Source organism: Larimichthys crocea, chromosome X (assembly GCF_000972845.2).
Source record: "Larimichthys crocea isolate SSNF chromosome X, L_crocea_2.0, whole genome shotgun sequence".
NCBI lineage: Eukaryota > Metazoa > Chordata > Actinopteri > Sciaenidae > Larimichthys > Larimichthys crocea.
The window spans coordinates 9,147,161-9,170,642 of record NC_040020.1 but is presented as its reverse complement, the minus strand read 5'-3'; the positions used below and the strand labels follow the sequence as shown (position 1 = coordinate 9,170,642).

The 23,482-nt window shown below is 42.3% G+C and overlaps 1 protein-coding gene across 3 annotated transcripts in view; it reads right to left on the bottom strand.

The window, feature by feature from the left end:
• The window catches only part of atf7ip (activating transcription factor 7 interacting protein), a 30,266-nt gene extending 14,855 nt beyond the window's left edge, over positions 1–15,411 (bottom strand). The window contains exon 1 of one of the 3 annotated variants that reach the window (XM_019256415.2): positions 14,841–15,411. The gene's annotated coding sequence lies outside the window, so the exon portion shown is untranslated. Of the gene's footprint in view, positions 1–1,152; positions 1,549–14,840 lie in introns of those variants that run through there. The other 2 variants (XM_019256414.2, XM_019256416.2) reach the window with 2 other exon arrangements.
• Between the last annotated feature and the right edge of the window lie 8,071 nt (positions 15,412–23,482).

Here is a 23,482-nt window from a genome sequence, read left to right as displayed (position 1 = left end):
TGTGTGCTCCGACGTGCTCCGATTTCAACGCACGGCTGAGGCGACTTACACGACTTCCAGCACGTTTGAATAATTCATTTCAAAATCTTTAAATTATTGCACGACTGGATTGTGTTTATCGTTACGCCATCTCCTCAGTTGAACTTCGGTAACCAGGCTACTGTACATGAGGAACCGTCCACATAAGCCTCTCTGTGCTAAGACAACAAGAGTCCACCTTCTCTCCAGCTTCTTTTATTTTGCAGTTGCACAATATGTGCTTGTTGTTTCAGAGCTTTGCTGCAACACTCAATTGTTTCAACAGCAAGTGAAGAGCTATTGAACAGCAGGTCAAATGTCACAAGACATGCAAACCTGTCCAACTCTGTGGGGTCGGTCCTGCAGCAGACACTCTCTTTCAATGTGGACGACACCGCCATGTTTCAGCGGTATGACGTCATGCTTTTCTAATCTGGCCAGGCGTGATTCAAAGCCCTTACAAAGACAGCAGGGACGCTGATCACAAGCCATGAGCATGCGTCTGGGACACATGTTTTTAATAAACGATCATCCCTGACTTCTTTCACGGGTGTGTCCTTGGCATTTTTAAATTGCTCAGCATCCAACATACCAGTTGCCACCAGCCTTAAAAAAAAAAAAAAAGCATAACTGTGCAACACAAACAAATAAACAGCAACAAGCAAGTTCAGTCAGAGTAAACACACTGAGTGAAGTTTGATTCCAAAACAGCAAAGTGCGACGTCACAAACACCTTAACGACTGTTAGCGATGGAGACGACAGTGCTGTAGATACAAACACGTTCAGTCTCGTGCAGAGAGCGCGCGCGTCTTCGTTACTGAGCCCAAAGACGCGAGTTGCGGGCGCAAACGCGCGACGTCTAAAAAGCATGCGTACGTCTAGAACCGCAGGTAACAGAACGAGTCGCCGATCGGCTACACGCAGCCGGCTCCCTGACACGTGGAGAACGTCTGAAACAAACATTTCCTGTTGAAAAGAGACACAAAACTCCACACCCCTCAGCTAGCATAGCACACAGGTATCTACAGGTAACCTTGGGGAGACTGCAGAGACGGTTAGCACAGTTAGCACAGTTAGCTTTTAAACGACAGAGAGAGATGTTCAACATGCTTTAAAAACAAAGAGACATCAACCTTTAGCAGGATGTGTGGGGACTGAGGCCTTCCATGCATTTGCTGGTTGTGGGAGCAGTGAGCGGCTGAGAGGCCAGCAGGAGGACAGAAAAGGAAGGAGGAGGGACTCAGTTAGGACTAGTCCATCTTGTTCCAGGCGGGGGTATGTTCTAGGAAAGGGTGTGTGTGGCCTACGCGAGCCTATAATGGGTATGAATATGAATGTAGCCTTAAATAAAGTCAGTGCAGGGCTCAGAGAAAGAGGCACTCAGAAATGTTTCCATCTTCATGTCACCTGTCAGGTGCATGATATTTCTGTGCAGGTACCACTCGACTCTTGTGCCTACAACATTTTTGTACAGTACACCGTGCTGATTACCAACACCAACCCTAGCTAGCAGTGCACAGACAGAGGGGAAGTACACTGCACAGACTGTTGCTTAGCAACACCCATCCCCCAACTCTAGCACAAACTAGTCCACAGTATGGAAATCTACAGCCAGCACGGGCTGAACCATTCTGACAAAAGGGCAGGGGGGGGAGGGTGGGAGAGGTTGGACTCTCCTTTCTAAAATAACACCGAGCTTAATGACAAAAAAAGGTCAAGGACGCTGTAGCACACAGGAATACGTGTGTGGTGCAGCGCTTGACCTTTAGAGTCGCTCTGCTGAGGGTTCACCGGCTACTTTTTAAAGATGGCTTCTGGTTTGTTTCCACCGTGGTCGAACATCTAAATTAGAAACCCTGACGTAGCTGTAAATAAACCCCGTCCTCTGGCCCCTCTGCTGAATCCTTGGCAGATTTTTTACCTGAACTGCACACAAACAACACGATGGTCACCCAAAGTGCAATAAGCCGAGCTCGCTGCCCCCGGAGCCGAGACGCCAGGTTAGCCTCGGAGACAATCCTCCTAATGACCCGACCACACTGAGGAGCACACGGGGCTGTAACGTGATCTCACGTATCGGCTTTCTTATTAGGAAATCAGAAATCGATCGGCATTGATGGTTTTTACAGTTTGCTTTAATGTTGTTGTGTTGCACCAAAAAAAAAAAAACTCCCTCATCCTGACACGACACGTCCCGACGCAAATCCGGGCTTCTTCCTCGAACGCCTCTTGATCTGCACTGCACGGGATTCGGAGAATTCCCATTTTTGACTGTGAAGTGTGAAAGTTTTTACAGTTTTCTCTCAAGCAGCTCTATCTCCCAGTCCAGCAGAGACTAAGAAAACTTAAAAAGTTTTTTCTGGAGCCTTTGAATATTTCTGATTAGTGGACCAGGTGGCTTAAAAGAGCAGAGAAAAGGTCACAGGTGAATGGGGAGGTGCCTTCTCAAAGACCTGCCTGTGCTAACCATGACAAAGCAAGCTGCAGAGCGCGCGCCATCAAAAACACATTTATAACTCGACTAACAAACATGCCGCTTCTTCAAACACTTAAGTCAAGGCCTAGCTAGTGGCGCACAGCCAGCGCGCACAACAGAGTTGCACACTCGAGCGAGAGGCAGCTGCACTCCCGCCCTCCCCCGATCTCTCTCACTCTCCCTCTCACTCTGTCTCACACACACACACCCACACAGAAACACACACACACACACACTCGTTCTCCCTCTGGAGCAGCCTCTCCAAGTCAAACATGGACTGAACCATTCTGACGGCTGGGCGCGGGAGAGAGGGAGTGGGGGTGGGGCGTCCGAAACAAAAGACATAAAGGGGGGAAAGTGCAGTTAGCACGTTTGCTAAATGAGAGCAGGATTTGATCTTTGGTTCAGGACTCAGGAAAAATCAGTTACCGCTATTTTTTTGTTTGTTTACATCTAAATCCTTAAAATAAGTCGAAGCCTTTCAAACTTTTATCATTAACATAACTACTCCTCTTGACATGAGCGCATTAGAAATTAGAAGATTATCTCATTTAAATTATATTAAATTGTTTTTGTTTGTTTTTTGCTTTTACAATCAACAAAATCTGTTTTTTTGTTGTTTTTTTTTGGCTCCACAGTGTCAGGCTAGCTGCGCACAGCAAGAAATTAGAGCACAGGCTGACACACTGAGCAGCCTCCGTAAGGCCGGCCTCTCCAACACACACACACACACACACACACACACACACACACACACACACACACAGGGAGGGCCGCTGCTCTGCAGACTGAACCATTACAACACGGGGGGGTGTTTTTTGGTTTGTTTGTTTTTACTAAAAAAGCAACAAAGAGCACTTATTTAACTACTGAACAAATACATTTTGGACTTCTCTCATTAAAGTTCACGCTCATCGTAAAATTCTTTATTTTAGGTCTAATTTGTTTAACTGATGCAGACAAATGTTGGAGAAGTGTCAGGTTGGGAGTGTTTTTTTTATTTGTTTTTTTTAAAACACACCTAACTTTACCTGTCTCAATCAAAGCCCCTCGGTCGTGAGAGCAAACAAACACCTTGCTGTGCGTCGTTCTTCGCCCATCCCCCCTCTTCCCTCCTTCCTGCCACTGCAGAAACACAAAATGGCCACCAGCGCTGCTGCGAGCAGCATGCTGAGCACGGGCATGAGCAGATCCTGTAACAAATCCCGCCTCCAAAAAAAAAAAAACCCCCAACAACAACCAGTACAGTGAATCTGCAGTAATCTCCATACTCGTGCATGCATCGAGGGATTTAAAAAAAAAACTTGATTCTGGAGAAGGAATCTGATTTAATTATTTAAAATGTTATCTCTCACATACTGAAGAGTTAACAAAACTAGTGAGCGTTTATTTTTCACCTCTCATGAGTTCAGAGCTAAATATTCTATGAGCTATCTTGATAACTAGGTGGTAAAATCATCCCTTTTTCCTTTTTCCCACTGGATTCTGCTTTAATTTATAATAATAAAATGTTAGCAGTGATCTAATGTTTGTACAGAGGCTCAATACTGGGTGGAGATGTGAGCCAGTGAGAGCAGAGGCTGCATTCCAACATTACTGCGCACAGTGCGCAGAGTCTTCCCCTCCCCCCTCCAACGCCGCCACCGTGCACGCCTGCATCTGGATCCACTGAGACTCAAAATGGCCACCTGGCCTGCCACCGCACAGAGAAGCACCTTCACAGGCCCTCCGTTACATCCTGCACACGGTGTCATGTTACGGAAGCAACACGGCGTTTTAGTGCTTCATTTAATATCGCTTTGGATCCAGCTCAAATATTTAGAAAGAGGAAAGAAGTTTCGTACGGTTCTCCTAAAGCAGGTCGCCAAATTATTAATATGGTTATTAACTAACTGAGTCCGGGCCGATGTTTCTCCAAACGTCATGACGCTCTCCTGCGACGCATCTCCTGATTGTGTAATCAGGAGATGTGTCTGTGCTGGTACAGCTCCTCTCTGGTCATTTTAAATCACATCGAGTTCTCCTGTTTTTTTTGTACGTTTCCTCTGGGAGACCTCCAGTTTTCCTGCGAGTCAGGTGGACTGGAAAAAGTCTAAACTGTCCAGGGGCGTGAAATGGATGACTGTGGATGTCTAGATGTTAAGGAGAGGCTAGTGTCTCTAGTGATCCTACAGAAAGTGTTTTGATTGATGGCATATTAATCTGAATAAATAGAAAGATAACAGTGCGGTTATTGTATCGAAACCATATCGCGATTAGCAGGTATTGTTCATCATGTAAATCCTCAAACAGGATTTTGATTGATAACTCAAACAAAGTGAACTGTGGCCTGGCAGAGCAAATATTAAATCACAGAAATTATATACAAAGTGGAAGTGCACTTCATATTAATCTCACTCGTGTGCCGAAAACTTCAGAAAATCAAACACGTGTCCTCATCCTGTTGTCATGTTTTCCCACATGATCAGGCATTTTTTACGCTCGCTGCTATTCGACGAGCAGGAAACCAGAAGGAGCCAAGAATTTGGAGTTATTCTAAGCAGCAGCTGATTATTGATTTGTTCCTGCGACAGTCCCTCATGTATGTATTTCTATTTGCATCCTGTTTTTGTTATAAAAGACTCAAGCGCACACCGATTAATAGTAGTAGAGAGTGATGGCAGGGAATCTGTTGTCGTTACTTTAGGAAAAGTGACAGACATACAGAGCGTGAACATGTCAACATATCACCGTTCTCTCAGCAGCACAGTTTTGCCTATCATTGCCCAAACGTTGCTCAAACGTTGTACGCGTGATTCAGTTTTTGGTGAGTGCAGACCAGCGAGAGCTGGACAGAAGGAAAGAAGGGAAGAAAAACAAAACAGGGAGGGGGTGTGCAAAAACCAGGAGTTTCCATGTGAATCAAACAAGCACATGGTGATTATTCTGTAGCCATGCGCCACTGAGGGAGCCTCAGGTCATGCCTACAGAACGAGCCAATGACTGCTGACTAGCACACAACAGAACAAACAAAAAAACCCAGGTTCAAATTAAAGATCTGGTTCCCCTGAAGTAATAAGAACAGATTTAGTTAATTGCAGAACTGAAGTGTTTGCATGCAGCTGCTCCCTCCTGTCTTTATTATCTGGTAGAACCTGAACTGAACATCATCTTTGGACTAACCACGGTTCAAGCCAGAGATCGTATGAGCGATCCGAGCGCCAACACCCCTCCCCCACACCAGCAGTCTGCTCTAGTCTGGAGTTTTACAGCCAAGCATGGACTAAACCATTGCAGCAGGCAAGGGAGGGAGCTAGAGAGGTGAATGACGAATTCCAGGCTCTCTAAATGATTTGAGCTCTGCAGTTAAGAGGTTCAAAACTAGAACAGAGAAACATTCTTAGTGTTTTCTAATTCTCTGAATATGCTAGAAATTCCCACCTCGGTCCTCAGAGAGCGGCTCTTTACACTTCTTCTTCATGAGCTATTCGATCAAATTTTCTGTCTTGGTAACTCAATGTATCCGTCTAAAACACAGCACTTTTAAAAAACGTTTGCGACATGAACATTAAGATGTTTTCACAGAAGGAAAAATCCCAGCCTCTGAAATGCTTTTTTTTTTCCACCTCTCTGTCTTCTGTGCATGAGCAGAAAGCAGCTTTGAGAAGAATACAGATTGTTTTACTGAGACAAACGGGCGTGATGAACAGCTAACATTTCCTGACTTTAATGATTTGGATTACTCAACATGCTAGCCCGCTCGACTCTTCACCCCCACAACCCCCGCTCACTTTCCTTTTGATAGATCGCCTGCACTCAATGCTACAGCACAAAATGGCTGCCACTGCAGCACACTGTTATAGCAGGAAGAAGCTCTTTTACCATGAACACAGCCGGTTTGACTTCTCTCGATCTTCTATTTAACCCTCAACAGTTGGTGAATGTTCATTTATATCACATTATTTTACATCTCTGTATTATGAGATTACCACATATTGTGATCTTTTAGTTACATTCCTGACCCTCTTTTTGTGTATTTTATGCAAAAAGTTATATTACTAGTTAGCTATGCTACACCAAAATACCTGAAATGTGGGACATAGGTTATCAATTGAGGACACCAGAGATATTACTGTTATCCATGAGACACTCAGTTACAATGCGGCTTCTTCCCACTGTTGTGGAGAAATTGCTGAAGTCAAAGGTCAATGGTAAGGTCAGGAAGGAAGAGAGTGTTCAGGAGCCTCTGATGTCTTATGCTGTATTATTTATTGACGCTTGGCCAAGGAGAATTAGAGACACGCTCAAAGTTCATCAGAAGTGCCTGAGTCGGTTTCACATTCTGCCCAACTTATCCTGGTGGATCGACTTTAAACCCAAAGATAACACCACAAATACTACACGCCCAGAATTAGTCAAAGACAACGTTTTTACCCATGGAGGTGTTATTGTCAGCATATTCTAGTCTGGAGACACAGATGTCTGTTTACGCAGATTGGAACGTCAACGGCCAGCTATCTATTATGACTAGAAAGGCAGCAACAGTTCTCTTTGACCCTGGCGACCACAGTGTTGAGATAGACTGGCACCCAGTCAAAGACAAACAGTTAATACTGAGGACCTCAAGGCCCAAACGTGACCTTGTGTAACGTAAGGATACATAACACCCACCACGTCGTGGTGGTAATGCATCAGTTGCGTCAGTTGTTTAACAAGCTCCAATAAGCAGAAGAAAACACTCAGCCAGCCACGTTAGTTAAAATGAAAAAATTAAAAATGACAGTGGTGCCAAACCCCCCAAAAGGCAACATTTACAGTACAATCGTGACATTAAGTCAATATTTGAATGTGCCCCGGGCCACTTTGTTCTTGAAAAGTTGGGCCCCGAGATAAAAGAGATTAAGAACCTCTGGTTTAACTGGTGCCCTGTAGGGTCGTCTCAAAGCTGTTTTAAAAAGTATCCGTTGAGCAATCATATTTAGCAAGTCAATACACTTAAATCTAAATACTAAATTTCACCGGGCACGGTTGCGCAGCAGCCACCAAAGCCGATTGCGTAAACTCTTGATGATTGACAATGATCGTGATGCAACCAGCCGCGTCGAGCTGCACAGAACAGATTAGGCTGGCGGGAAGTCAGATACAAAAACGGTGTACAGATCTGGTCAATCGCAAAAAAAACAGTGAAACAACTAAACTACATAGCCTACTTACCCGATTGAAGATGCACACAAATCAAGAAAAAAACAAACCTAATTTGAGCAAAGTCTGGTGTGCAAAATTAATCTGGTTCTAAACCGCAACCATAACCAAAGGATGGTTGAAAGTTCTCTCTTAGCATACCTTTGTAATGTTAATTTTTCATACAATTCAAGAGCTTAAACTTCTCTCTGAAGCGCTTCACTGCACCAACCCAACAGCCTTTGCCATGACTAGTGCTGTTGCAGGTACCTAAAAAGGTGAGTTGCTTGCACAGATAATTGAGTCCTCACTAGCGCGTTATTGTTCATTGCCACAAGGACGCATCCTTCTACAAGTCAAACAAAAGCACTACAGAAAAGCCAGTTAAACAGGCTCCTTGATGGTCTAGTTCAAACTTCTTTAAACCGTACCAACCAGTGTAACTGGTTTGGGGGATCTAGGTTGTAAGTTAAGTTATTTGGCACCAGTAGCATTCTGGCTTCCATTTGTAGTCCAAGTTGATCACTCGAGTCTATGTAGAGAGTGGAACACGTTGGCTGAAATGCAATCTCGGAAACCCATCCGCTATGGTCTGATGACAACTTAGCTGAAATTCATGGTGCTTCTAATGTAATCACAAGCCTTGTTCAAGGTGCAGCTAGAATGCATCGCAGTATAGTCCATCAGAAGTGCTTGTTGGATACCTCCAGGTACCAGCTCCAACTACACCTTTCCAATGTTGGATTATAACTTTCCTCCACATTCACTGGAAGCCCCTCGCTGTGCAGTAGTGAAAAAGGAATCAGGGACTGAACAATGTTTCTCTGAACAACTACCAAACTACCAAAGATGAATTTGCCAAGTGGTAACCATTAACCAGCATTGACACACACTGTTTGTACAGTTGCTACACATAACATCAACAACAACATAACAGACCTGTTGCTGGGTATCTACTGTGTCTAGATGCCTCCACCTTTGGCAGAAGGTGGTTGGTGGCTCCAGAAATCAACAGCAGCACCAGCCACTCAAAGGCTTTGGTAGGGCTGTGGTGAACCACAGAAACGTAGACTCTTTCTCAGTGGTTTGCGTAAACGCATCACCAGGATCTCTCTCCAAAGTATAGCAGTACTTGAGATATCTTGGTCTGGTAGCCCAACTCCAAACAAGTCAGCCTTAACATCAAGACGGAGGAGCATCAAAAGCCAATAACTGTTTGCTTTGGTTCCAAGCATGCTATCATCTACCACAAACATGGACTCATATCACTACAAAAATCTGAACACTTAAGGACTTTTGAGACGGGGAGTGACTCTGCACCTGTGTACCTCCTGGGATTCACAGGCTCTCACTGCACTCCTCATGTAAATAAACTGGCAGACAAGTGCTCCAGAAGTAAGTCACGGGTTGATTTGTTGACACAAAGTGGCAATGCTGTCTTCGATGCCAACCACAAACTGTTATTGTTGATAGCTAAAAGTTACCAGAATCAGGCTCTCAGCCATGGTGGCCATTGCCTGACAGTAGTTACTGCACATCGCAATGAAAAAAGTTCAAGAGACAACCCAACTCCGGCTGCGGGTTGGCATGTTCATGAGGCCTCAACAATTTACAGAATCGTACCCACTTATTGGTCTGCCAGTCAGATTGTGCACATCTGTACCTGCCTGTTCACCTCCAATTGAAAACAGTCTGACACATGTTTGATACATCAGTCTAGCACTGAGAGGCCCAGGAAGAGCTTCTACCCTCAGGCCACTTGGATCATAGGGTACTCAATACACTTTCACATTACTATGAGAATGAGAATTACTATGGGATACTTGGTTCTACTTGCAGGCGCGACAAATTCCCTGCCTCAGCGAAGTGTGGAAGTAGGTATTGAAGCGGTAAATCATGTAGGTGGGACAACTCATGAATAATTGTCCTTGAGTATGTTAACAACTGTCTGCAGTGCGGCCTCATCATGCCAACTCAGTAATGCGGCCCACTCTCCAGCGCTTTGGAGAGTGGGCTGGTATACTCAAGGGTTGGACGAATAAACATCAGTTAGTATGTCACATGAGAGGTTCCTTTGTCTTTGCATCTTTGAGAGCATTTACTTGATGTGGGCATCCCATAAACTCTGACCAGTTTAAAGGTGGTCTCTCCTTGTGTTTTGTCCAGTTGCCAGACAAAAGAAGAGGTAATGCTGTTGTCTCTCCTGGCACAGATGACCAAACCCATCCAGTCATTACCAGTGAAAACTCCTGTCCCCATTCAACCACAGAAGGCCTTTTAAATCTGGCCAGGTAGAGACTCCTGTATTGCACAGGGGTCGGACACACAGGAAACCCACAGCACTTTTGCTAAAAACTACCTGGATGTTTTGTACTTTGCTCTTTGTTTATAAGACAGAGAGAGATAATGAATTTGGATATAATGAACATTGGCACTCCCGTTGGTGTACCCAAACAGTTTTGGGCACTGATAAGCAAATTTTTACGTGCTGTATTTGTTTAAATGCTGTATGTAAAGCATTAATTCCTCCATGCAGTTTGCATTAGCAGAAACAGAAAATATTAGGAGAGAGAAACTTCCTCTGATAAATGCTGTGGTTGTACACACATGTTTTTTCCCTTATTTTTTCCCCTCGCACTGCAAGAAGGAAAGAATCCTTTAAGAACTGATCCGATGTTAGAAGAATCTCCTCAACAACTTAAAAATTGGCTCCGTCGCAACACTCTGTGGTTTATGAAACAGTTTTGTTCCCTTTGGACAAAAAGATGACGATCGAGTTATAATTTAGAAAGCGCAGCAAGACGTACATTTAATTTAATATATGTTAACGTCTAACAGAAATTCAGACGTGTGTCAGACAGTTTATGGAGGTCCAAACCTAAGGATTGCAGTCATATCATGGGTGCCCCGACATTGCAGCGACATGTTAAATTGCCATCTCATTTACATAACGAGGTGCATGTCTGGAAGGGGATGAATGGTGATAAATGGGGCAATACTGCGCAGAGGGGATTACCTTAGCGCTGAAAACTCAGGCAGTGAGTTTGCACGATTACATGAATGGAGCAGAGACGCTGAGACATAATGCAAAATGCAATAGGAGTGGGAGGAGACATGGGTGCAGTTGCATGTAGCTATCTACTCCTTTATTATCCTCTCACTAAAACCTGAAAAAATCCCCAGTCATGTCTCTTACAGCGGCCTATCAGTAAAACAAGATTTATTGCAGACATGTTTGAATTATCAATGTATTGCATGTGTACACGTTGTATTAGTTTAGCCGATAATAAAATCACAAAAAGGGGATAATATTCGTGTAAAAGTGTCTCTTAAAATAGACAAATATGTAGGCATGACTAATTTCCTATAGCCTCTGTGCGAAAATGCAAAATACTCATTTATAGCTCTTAATTAATAAAGCTTCTAATTATCAACATGGCATGGATATAAATGATTAATAACAAACGGGGTATTTTGAGACTTAGCCGAGATCACATTTCTTGTCACTCTCATTTTCAGCCTGAGGCAGAGGAAACCGGCTGTGGCTGGTTGAAACCGGTTCTTCTGTAAAAATAAATAAATAAATAAAAAATACAGGATAGGAACCCGTTACCACCGCTCGCTTGATTTATATCAACAGGTTTGTAAAAATAGCTTTAAAATGAGACAGAATGTTTCAGTTAGGATCAGATAAGAAACACACTGCAGAAAACTACAGATAAGCTAATCAATGCTGTGTGTAGATGGAACATTTAAAAAATTAATTAATTAATAAAAATAAGGACTCGGTTGACTTCTTTATCAATATTTACATGCTGATAGAAGCATTTATGATTTATATATTTGCTGTGACATTCATCATCTTATTGATTATCTATCAGACAGAGCACTGCTACATAGCTAAGTGTTTAAGTTGCATATTAAACACACACATCATGAATAAATAACAATGAGCCTACAGTATCCATAAAGTACACGTACAGTGTGATGTGCAGTCTCATTTAATTTAATTTCTCATTTCTGTTCTTCATTTTTTTGTACAGTTTTCTATTTGTACTTTTCACGGCTTTAATTCAAATTCAATTTTATCTTCATAGGTCTAATTTTAATGTGTTTTTACTGTGTCTCATGCTGCTACAGGATGCCTGAATTTCCCTTGAGATCTGTCTATCTGATACCCGTATTGAAAACAGTGAAACACTGCGTAGGGCAGATTCCTTTATGTTGGTGCATACTCCACCTCTCTTATATTGATATGAAATGACTGATTAGGTTATATTTGCTCTCTAACATCTACCAAAAAACTAATGTTACAGAGGTGCAAGTCAGCTGGAATAAAAAAAGTATTACACTGTTCTTTAACTCTGCTTAAAATTAGCAAATTTTGGATTCATATGTGCCTCAATTGTGCGGTTGAATTCACCACAGACATGTAGAACCGATCATGCAGAGCAGCAAAAGACTGGGTTCGGTTTCCATGGATCTACAGTGGATCACAGGCCAACAGCTGTGCAGCACAGACTTACATTTGGCAACAAACCTGAATAAACCAGGATTGAGAAAGGTGTCAGTGACAGCCTCTATTCCTCCATCTGAAGCAGATTTTGGAGGTCACACTTTCAAACTATAACCAGGCAGAACCGAAAATTTTCCTGCATGTTTATTTAATATAAATGTGAATGTTGCTAGCTCTGCAAACTGATGCAGCAGTTCCAAACAATCAGAAGGAAATTCGGATTGATTGCACAGCATGAATTTAGCTAAACAGCAAAACATAACTGGCTCCTGAACGTCGACAGGAAAGCTTGAGAAAAAAAAAATGTAGGTGGAGCCTCTCGAGGCTGCTTCCTCTTTAGCAGCAAAAAAAAACAGACTGTGTAATGAATTACAAGTGCACCATGTGACCACTGCCACTGGGTGAAGTGGGGGATGGGAAGCTAAAGAAACAGGGCTGTACCATGTGCCAGAAAGGTAAACCTGAAAGAGCTCCTTTTAAATGCACAAATCTTTTTTTTATTTAAATAAAAAGCATCATGAATCAGATTTTTTTTTAAAACAGTCCAAATCTGCAGACAGATGCCAAATTCTCCAGAGTGTGCCTGGCTCTCAGGTTCATACAGTGAACTCTCACTTGGTCACTTATCTGTGCATCACTTCATCTCAATAAAAATAAAATAAAAAAGATGCTTTTTTTTTTTTAGACACTCTCAGGACAGGCTGAAGAGGGAAAAACTGCTAAACTCTTGTATTACCATTGACATTAGGCCACACCTACATCCGAGGACAAGAGTGGCCCATGGAAAATTACTGGGCTGTACCACTTTACACCAAGAGGGGGGTGTTGAACTGTACAATGTAGAGAATGTTGCAGTTACCTCTTTAGTTTTGCTTATTTATTTTTTAAATATCCTGTGCCATTTAGTGTTATAATGTTTTCAATCTGGCATACTCTCTAATAATCAATAAATTATGTAAATGTTTTTTTTTTTAAAGCCAAAATGTTGAAGTGATAATCAAAGTTGCAACTTTAATTAATGATCATTCTGTTACCTACACTGTCTATCATGTCTGGGTTAACACCATCTTGTCTGACCATGTCTTTTTTTTTTTTGCCCCTCCCCTCAACAGTCGGTCACCTCTGCAGTGTGCTGGATAATGTGCTGCTTGTTTTAGCACCGGCACCACATACACGGACGTTTGAGGCCACGGTGAGATGTGAACACGTCAAGACACAATGTGTGCTTCTAGTTGTCTCGGATTGTTGGCTACATGAGCGGTGTGGTGGAGGACTCGTGTTTAAATCAGCAGAGAACTGGGTCACCATTTCCCCTTTTCTTCATGTGAATACTGAAAGCTTCGAACAAGATACCGGAAGAACAAGAACAGTGTCACGTAAACACGTTGACTACGTCAAGAGAAAGAAAAAACGTTAACCATGTTGAGAAAAAGAAGAAAAAGTTCCAATAATGTTATATTTAATGTAATATTATTCAGATATTAATAATCATTCCGATAATAATAAAGAATAAAGAGTTTCCGCAACACTCGCGGAAACACGGCTTTCGCAAAATTCCACTCAGTCGCGATGTTGCGTTTTTGTAAAAAAAAAAAAAAAAACATTTAACCGTTAAAAGCAACTTCAGTTAAAGTCAAATTTTAAAAAATATTACTGTTTTTATTTTTGTTTAGATAATAATAATCATTCAGATAATAATAAAGAAGAAAGAGTTTCCGCAACACTCACAGAAACACGGCTTTCGCAAAATTCCACTCAGTCGCGATGTCGTGTTTTTGTAAAAAAAAAAGTTAAACCGTTAAAAACAACTTCAGTTAAAGTCAAATAAAAAAAAATATTAATGTTTTTATTTTTGTTTAGATAATAATAATCATTCAGATAATAATAAAGAAGAAAGAGTTTCCGCAACACTCGCGGAAACACGGCTTTCGCAAAATTCCACTCAGTCGCGATGTTGCGTTTTTGTAAAAAAAAAAAAAAAAAAATTTAACCGTTAAAAACAACTTCAGTTAAAGTCAAATTTAAAAAAATATTACTGTTTTTATTTTTGTTTAGATAATAATAATCATTCAGATAATAATAAAGAAGAAAGAGTTTCCGCAACACTCACGGAAACACGGCTTTCGCAAAATTCCACTCAGTCGCGATTTTGCTTTTTTGGGAAAACAAAAAAAATTAAACAGTTAAAAACTACTTCAGTTGAAGTCAAATAAAAAAAAAAATGTTTTTTTTTGTTCAAATAATAATCATTCAGATAATAGTAAAGAATTAAGACTTTCCGCAACACTCGCGGAAACACTGCTTTCTCAAAATTCCACTCAGTCGCGATTTTGTGTTTTTGTAAAAAAAAAAAAAAATCAAACAGTTAAAAACAACTTCAGTTAAAGTCAAATAAAAGAATATTACTGTTTTTATTTTTGTTTAAAATCATACATTTCAAGCTAATATCCAAACCTTAGCGCAAGCTAACGTAACTTTCTACAACTCTCCCGCTACAGCCCCAACCTGTAGCGCTCACGGTAAAACAGAACCACACACAACAAACACATGAATATATCTGTATAATTCACAGTTAAACATAAATAATCAGCCCAAATCATTTAAATAAAAACACATCAGCTGTGTGTTGGACAGTCAAAGCTGAGTAGCCGGCATGCTAGTTGCAGTACCTCCACTCACCGGCTCTTTTGTGCGATCTCCCCGCGATTTTCAGGTCCGGGTCGGATCGGGTCTCCTCCTCCACTGGCTCCACCTCTCCACCTTTTACCGCGGCGCGAACTCTTCCGAATCCGCGTTGTGAGAGCCCGGTCTGGGTTGTAATGTGTGTGTGTGTGTGTCGGTCCCCGTCAACCCGGCTTTCTGTGCACACAAACGGGGAGAAACTAGTGAGCTGTGCCACAACAACTGTGAGCACTCACGGATCCAACCGACTAGCTCCCCCCTCCTCTCCTCGCGCTCATGGAATAGACTCCTCCTCCTCGCGCTCCTTCTCGCGTGCACACACACACACACACACACACACACACACACACACATACGTCAGCAGCCGTCCGCGTGGTGGCGGTTGGTCGACGTTGACCAACCGTCGCGGTCGGTCGCTGAAAGCCGGTAAAGGTAGGTATGAACAGCGGGTTAGTGTGGATGACACACGGGCACCGACTAACCAAAGGAAGGGGAGCAGAGAGGGTGGAGGAGGTGGTGGAGGAGGTGGTGGAGGTGTGATTTGTCCACAACAGACAAGAGACTGCAGGGCTGAAGAAGGGGGGGAGGGGTTACATGGAGGTAGGAGGAGGAGCCAGAGGAGAACAACAGACTGGAAAATGTCTGTTAACTACAGACAGTGGTGTTATTGTTGTGTGATGCATGTGACAGGTGTGCAGGTGTGATGGTTTCTGAGCTAAGACTAACCAACCCGTTTTTATATTGTTTTAATATTTATGTTTCTGCAGGAACGCAGAAAAGATTTGATTAGATCCCCATTTAAGTTTAAGTTTGCACGAGTCAACATGCATATTTCTCTTAAGAAGATGAATTATTTCACCCCGAGCACTCCTGAAAATCTCTCAAATGAATGCTCAGGTCGTTTTTTTTATTTTTTTATTCTCTCTTCTGACATTATACAACACGGCAGCCATTTTGTTGACTCACTTGCATGCACAGGACTTTCCCGAGCACGCCTGCAGAGGGAGCTTCATGGTGCGTTTTCAAAATGGATATAAACCTTTGCACCTATCATAATCTGTGTGATCGCTCACTCCCCCTTCGCAGGTCGTATGTTTCAGAGACTCCCATGTGATCTGCAGGTAGCTGTAGCTCTCCTCTCTCTCTGTCTCCTCATGCAAGAAGATCTGCAGTGCTAGTCTTGGACAGAGAGAAGCCCTGAGGTTAGGCAAGTCTCTGTTCATGGAGACTGTATGCAGAGCACAGCAGGCTCCATTAGGCAAGAAGAAGATCAGTAACTCAGATGTGTGCTCGGTGTGAAAATGATGCAAAATCGCAAAAGGTTTACCACACATGAAATACTCAGATATTTATAATTTAATATAATTATTAGAAATATTATATGAACACAAAGCAGCCTTATTGTTGTGAACGTATGCACCTGTGGAGCAAGCTCCAATTGTCTTTATTTGACAAGTGGAGACATTAAACATAGAGCATGTGTGCTGTGTTACGTCTCGTTTAGCATTTCCTCGTTGTTGTCAGCCCCCTGTAATCTCGAGATTGCACAGGATGTAAAAGTGGAAGTGGAGCGACATATATACATATGACGAAATATGTGATGCTGACGTAAGACAGACAGACTTCCTTTAACCCTGAGGTCAACACGAGGAAGCCAAAAGGGAATTGACAAACCAGTGCTGATGATGAAACACAGCAAAAAAAACAATGAGCGATAGTCAGCCGTGGACACTGATGTTGCATCTAGACCTTTTAGATTTATATAGATCAATAAAGCAACAAAAAAGAAGCAAATTTAAGAGAAAACAACAAAGAGTTCCCTGTCAGGGCAGATGGGGGCGCCATACTTCAAAATAAATTGGACAGTGCCGGCATGAGAGTCATGGAAAATGAAGAGAAACGTTTCCTGTTGTGTGAAATAAGGTCAGCACCCACCTCCACTGCATAGCTTTAAAAGAGCTGTTGAGAAATTGACATTAGCTCTGCTCGCTACCAGACTCATTTGACTAAACATGTGAAGTGTGCTGCTTCATTCACAGGTTTGTCTTTGAGCTGACCTGTGGCATTTTGTTGTGTTGAAGAGGCTGTAAAAATATATATATATATGCTCCTCTAAACAGAACTTGCCTTCAGACTGAGAAGCACAGCTCCTGACTGCTGAAATATTAATCGCAGTATTTCTAAAGGCAAATAAGTTCGAATGTATCTACAGAAATACATAAATCTCAAGCGTGTCCTTGCCATGGGGGAACAGAGGGGTCGTGTATATCTACATAAATATGAGAAATGAAAGCATGGACTAACACCAGCCTGGTTTGGAGGAGCAGCAAGTAACCAAACTGCAGTGTGGTTGAGACGACCTCAGAGAGACGCCGGTTGGACAACAACAGGGAGCAGAGTATTACCATGGAGAAAGGGAGGGGCGGCATGTGATTCGTCCACGACAGAGAAAAGCCCGCAATACTGCTGTAAAGAAGACAGACTGCAGGGCTGAGGGGGAGGGGTCATATGATGGAGGAGGAGCCAGAAGAACAACAGACAGACTGAAAAATTGTCTGTTAACGACAGACAAGGATGCCACTGTAGGTCTGGAGGTTATGCATTATAACCGTATCTTTGAGGTGTCCTTGTGCTTGATTATAACAGTTTGCATACCTCTAAAACTAGAGGGGGAAATAAATAATGTAAATTAAAGAACAGAATAACTGCAACTCGAGGGGATGAACTGGTTGCACTGCAGATGTTTTGACATGTCATAGCAGGAAAGTCACAGGCTATTAATAATTGTTACATTCCACCCATGGGAGGTTCTCTTATTATGCATGCATGTTTTGTTGTTACTGAGAACACTTAATAAATCTGAGCTGTCGTTTACTGTTCAGTTTACCTGTGTGTTTCACTGCTGTGACGAGTCAAAATGTCTTCTGTGCAACCAGTTCATAGAGCTTCATAAGCAACTGAGCCCAGATGTCCTTGGACTAGTGACATCTAGAGGCAGTAGTCAGCATTTCATCCTGTTTCCTGTTTGAGTGTGTGGCAACATTGATGACCTTGAAGATTATCAAACCGGGCTGTGAAGCTGCAGCTCAGAGCTTCTTCATGGTCGAACTCCAACAATGAAGACAAAACCAGTCACGTTTTCAAGGGTGTTTCTCTTCCATATCAGTATCTGTGCGTCTGCGATAGACTGGTTCAGTTAAAACACAACAGCACTGATAGCAATGATAATCTGGAACAACAGACAAGAAGGGGCTTGATATTCAGTCGACGGTTTAGGAGATCACCCACAATCTCGTCTAACTTCTCTGGACCTCCCTGAGACTATGTTATCTCTCAAAGGGGCCCTCTCCTGAACCTGATCTGGTTAGGAACAACTACCAGATATGTGAATATCAAACTGAGCATAAATACGCTCTTACATAGGATCTTACACCCTAACATACATTGTTTTTCTGACATTGCATAGTTGCATAGAACTAGCTCCAGGTCCCGTGGGTAAACCCGCGACCTGGAGCTGCTCACTTGGATCATGAATATGCTCGGCTACATATAAACATTTAACATTTTTGTGCAGTTATCATGGTAAACCTTCAGCCTGAAGATGGTGAAAGGCTCATAAAGTGTTGAGAATGGAAATGATGCATCCTCTGGAGTTCATGAACCTGCTCGGTTAATTGTACATCATTCTTCTCATTAGGTATCTATAATTAAAACAATCATTGGGGGAAATCTTGTTACTTAGACATAACCTTGTACATGCAAATACATCCACATAGGGGTGTGTGGATGTATTTGCATGTACAAGGTGCATGTACCATAATATTTCTGTATTGTCTCTATTGTCTATATTCAAAGGAAATGACAAAGTGAGAAGTGTGCGGTTAGGATCTGAACACACACTATACCCACATAACTTTCTCTCTGCCAAGCAGCCCCGCCCCATAATTAGAGAAGTACGTAGTTAAAAGAACCACACAGCTAATAGGGCAACTGACAGTGTCAGGCAGGAGAAAGCACTGAATATATCAAGAAGGAAACCTATCAGATAGATATGATTGTTAGAAATTTAAAGAAAATACACAACACTGACAGAAGTCTACAAAACGTTCCTAAAAATATTAGGAAAACAATATTTGAGGAAATGTCATGTAGTTTGGGCTGTTACTTCTCAGAATACCTTGTTATAAAAATAAAACTGATGGTCAGTTTTCTAAATTTGAATCTGATACTAGATGTAAGATCAATGGTTCGGCAAAGTCAAATGTGTTGGACGGACAGGCCGATTGACCAACTTATCAACAGCACCATCTTTAGGCTAGAGCGGATTGGAGTATAAAAATAGACGTAAGAAGTAGATTTGTCCTCAGTAAGGAGGTGAGACTTAAACCCGGTCCACTGGCTCTGAAACAGATTGTTATAACCCAGAAAAAGACAGAAGATTTCTGCCTGGACCAGTTATCTCGTTCTTTAAATGATCAATTGGGACTGTAGGGACCATAACTGGCTTTGATCCCATTTTCTGTCTGTCTGAGTGATTTTTCAATGGATTTCAATGAACTTGAAAACCTTTGGGAATACTTTGTGTCATTGCTCTGTTATGGCATATGAAGAACTACACTGATTGGTATGCATAAAAGGGAGCGACATTATTTAATATCTGAGACAATGCATGTTGGGTTTTCAGAAACATCAAGGGAAAGACAAAAACAAAGATTTTAAAATTAAGCAGCTGTTTTCAAAGTAATATATCTTTTTCATAATTAAAACATTAAACAATGCCAAAGCCAATTACACTGGCTATGAAAGCGAAACGAAATATGCCTCAGTATCACCTGTTGCAAAACGAGGCTTTCCAGACAGATTATATAATAAATAGTTGGATCCTCCGAGTGGCCAAGAGAGCTGCATGAGTATTCTGTTGTCCTCATACATGTAAACAACAGTCAGTTCTCCTCTCTGCAACATGCAGTTGAGGCAGCCCTGTCATCACCTCTGACCCTGTCATTTTCTGGGGAACTTATCCTCTCACCCACCTGATGCCTCCCTCTTGTGGGAGCAGCAGGAGACCAAACATGACATAAACACTAAACAACGACCGATCTGAACAGATTAATTTTATCAACGTTTAATGTGTCATCAGTGTCCACAGATCTTAACATTCAGGGATTTCTGTTTTTGGTTGGAGAGCGTAATGCATATAGTTTTATTGTAATGTTATTTTATTGTGTTTTCACCAAGAAGCTTCCTGTGTTTTGTGTCCAGAGACGGACAGAGAAACAGTGATAGTCGAGCGACATACATAGTTAATGAAGAGAGCGAGCACAGGTGGTGGGAAACACAGACAGATCAAACTGTTCTCGGGGTACGCCTCCTCATACAATCATTGTGGATCTGTTTCTTTCTTTGTCTTTGCGAGGAGATGGTGATAGTGAAACACTTCACTCTGTTATCAGAGAACCAGGGATTATATTGACTAACCCAAAGTTCTAACATTTGTTTTTATTTATTTGTTCTTTATGTGAGATATAGATCACTCCCAGACTGCATTCTCAAAGCCACACTTTTCCTGGCACATTAGCCTCCAGCCTGTAAACCTCACAAAAGTATGAAGTACAGGCTAGTCCGCCACAGCACAAATTTCTGGTACCGAAACCCACTTGACAAAACCATTGAAATAGCTATGCCTCATAGAATGAGCCCTCAAACCCAGCTGATTTCTAATAAACATAATTCCCATCGCCTCTATAGAGTCAAAAGGGTGATGGTCCAACACAACCGACAGCTCCCACTACAGAACCTCAGAGGGGTGACCTGTTGGATGAGAGGTGAAACATCTTGATGGTCCAACAAGTCCAGTTGCCCCAGATTGAACTCTTCTCAAAGAAAGATGACATGGATGACTGAGAACCCTCACAAACCTGAAGAAACTTCTTGGTGTCACTATTTTGCAATGTGGACTGCGACCTGCATTTTGCTATAGCGCCTGGTTTGTTCTGAACTGGGTCAAAGGTTTCACCTTCTGGTTTTCTATGGGTGCTGGTCTCCCTCATTTTGTCCAGAGCTGACTGAAAAGACCGTTGACTGGGTCGTATTCAGTGTCCATATCCTTGTGTCATCTGTGCGTCAACACAGGCAACTGAACTGTGAGGTTCAGCCACAAAGCCCCATACCTCAACTGGAGCCCTGCACTGCCCGACACTGCAGTACAGAGTTGTTCACCACACAGATCTTGTCCCATTGGGCATGAATAGGCGACCCAGAGTCTAGCTGTTGGGCATCTGCTCTACGATTTCTGCCTGGACCAGTTATCTCGTTCTTAGACAGCAATATCATTGCATTCAGAGAGCACACTGACAGGGAGGTGAGGTGCTCCATTTTGCTGGGCAATATTGTGTGAAGCTGAAACAGAAGAAGTTAGGAAGACGGTGATAAACCACCGAGGACTCCACTACACGGGGTTTACCTAGCCCCCGTTCTTCTTAACTAAATTCGCAGACACCACAGTAGCTGGGCTAATTTCAGACAATGAGGAGACTGTTTTGGCTTTAAGGTGAGAACATCTGCGTGGTGTAAGGACTATAACCTGGTCCTTAACACCTCAAGGACAAAGGAGCTAGTTATTGACTTAGGAAGAACAAAGGAGAAAGTACACCTCCCCCTACATACATGGAGAAACAGTGCAAAGAATGAAAAACCTGAAGGCCACAGAGAACCTGCAACAGTAGCATGAAGAATGCCCCCAATTACGCAACTGTTGCTTTTTTACAATGAAACATTAACATAGCATTACCCAGGCCACCAGTCTCTTTGGTTCTCTTTGAACCCATAACCATGACACCTGGAGCCCTGCCCCAGGGCGTCCTGTCAGTTGGACTTGCCCAAAACACCTCCAACAGAATGTGCCCAGGAGGCATCCTGATCAGATGCTTGAACCATCTCATGGAGGCTTCACTGTTGATACTGCACCAATCTGCCGATCCATCTTGCAATCCATTTTTCCATCACCTATGAACAAGACCCCAAGATACTTAGACTCATTCACTTTAGACAGCAACTCACTCCCAACCTGAAGGAAGCATTTCAACATTTTCCGACAGAGAACCATGGCCTCAGACACAGAGATGCTGACTCTCATTCCTGCCAATTCATACCACCCCACTGCATGCTAAAGGTCACCATCTGATAAATCCAACAGAACCACATCATCTGCAATAAGTAGACACAATTCTGAGGTTCCAAAACCGAACACTTTCCTGTCCCCAGCCCGGCATTGAGAGCCTCTTCATGAATACTCCCTTAGTACCCCTAACCAGCCCTTAGCCAAAGGTACGGGAAAAGCAGTGAATCTAATAATCTGCCATAGGGAAATTGTGTTTTTTGAGACAAATATATAGGACCCGAAATGGAGCCTTGTGGCACACCACAGAACAAAGAAGCAGTTGGTGGTGCTGAGTTAGCTTCTGCGGCATGGTGGTGGTATTGTTGCCTCACAGCATGAGCGGCTGGATTCAAAATTGGCTGGCGGGTTTGAATCCAACTATTCTTTTGGGGGATGGGGAGTTTTCGGCTAGTGGCGGGACCTTTCTGTGTGGAGTTTGCATGTTCCTCGGGTGTCAGGTTGGCTTCTCTCCAGGTACTCTGGCTTCCTTCCACAGACCAAAGACATGCCGGTTGGAAGGTAAATTGGCCACTCTAAATTGCCTATGAGTGTGAATGTGTGTGCCGACTTGTCCAGGGTGTACCCCCCCTCTCTCCAATGAATACCAATGCTTCTTTGTCAGAATGTATTGTAATGCATACTGTTTGATAGCTGTACTAAGGTCAAGGAGTAGTCATCTGCAAAACTACAAATCTTCATGCCATTGCAGACACTGCAGAGTTTTTTTGAGGTGAATGTTGTTTTAAGAAGCAGCCCCTTTATTTACCGGCATGCCCACTGAGCTCTAGTTTGCCCTGCAGGTGGTGAGCTCAACACGAACAGAAAAGGATGCACACCAGTGAGTTACCGCGCTGTTTGTGCAGATTTGTGTTCGATTTACTCACCACATAAACCTCATATTCATGGTTTACCATCGTCCATGACACGCCTACAGAAATGCCAAAATCTAAAACTGTCAGTTAAAAATCAAAGCCAAGTTTAACTAATTGCTGCAATCGGCTTGTACACGCTGCCTAATTTACTAAGACAGCAGTTCAGCATACTGTCAGCCTGCCTGCAGATGCAGTTCAGTGGTCAGATCTGCAGCTTGTAGTGGTTTTACAGTTCAGTAACCAAAACTAACTGTGCACTAATAATAGCCCACTTTTTTAATAATCATTTTTAGCTATGTACCAATATATATATATATATATATATATAATATATATATATATATATTATATATATATATATATAATAAAGTCATGTTTATTTCTTCCACCACAACTGTCTTTAATGCGACAACTACTGTTAAACACAATAAAAAAATAAATAATCATGTTGAGACATCAATGAAAAGAAGGTCTTTCAAAAACATGGGAATGTTCTTTTATTAAATAAAGAATAAATTACAATAATAGGACATTAATGTATAAATAACTCAATATAACACTGAAAATTATACATCGTTGTGTCACAGCAACTTTGAGG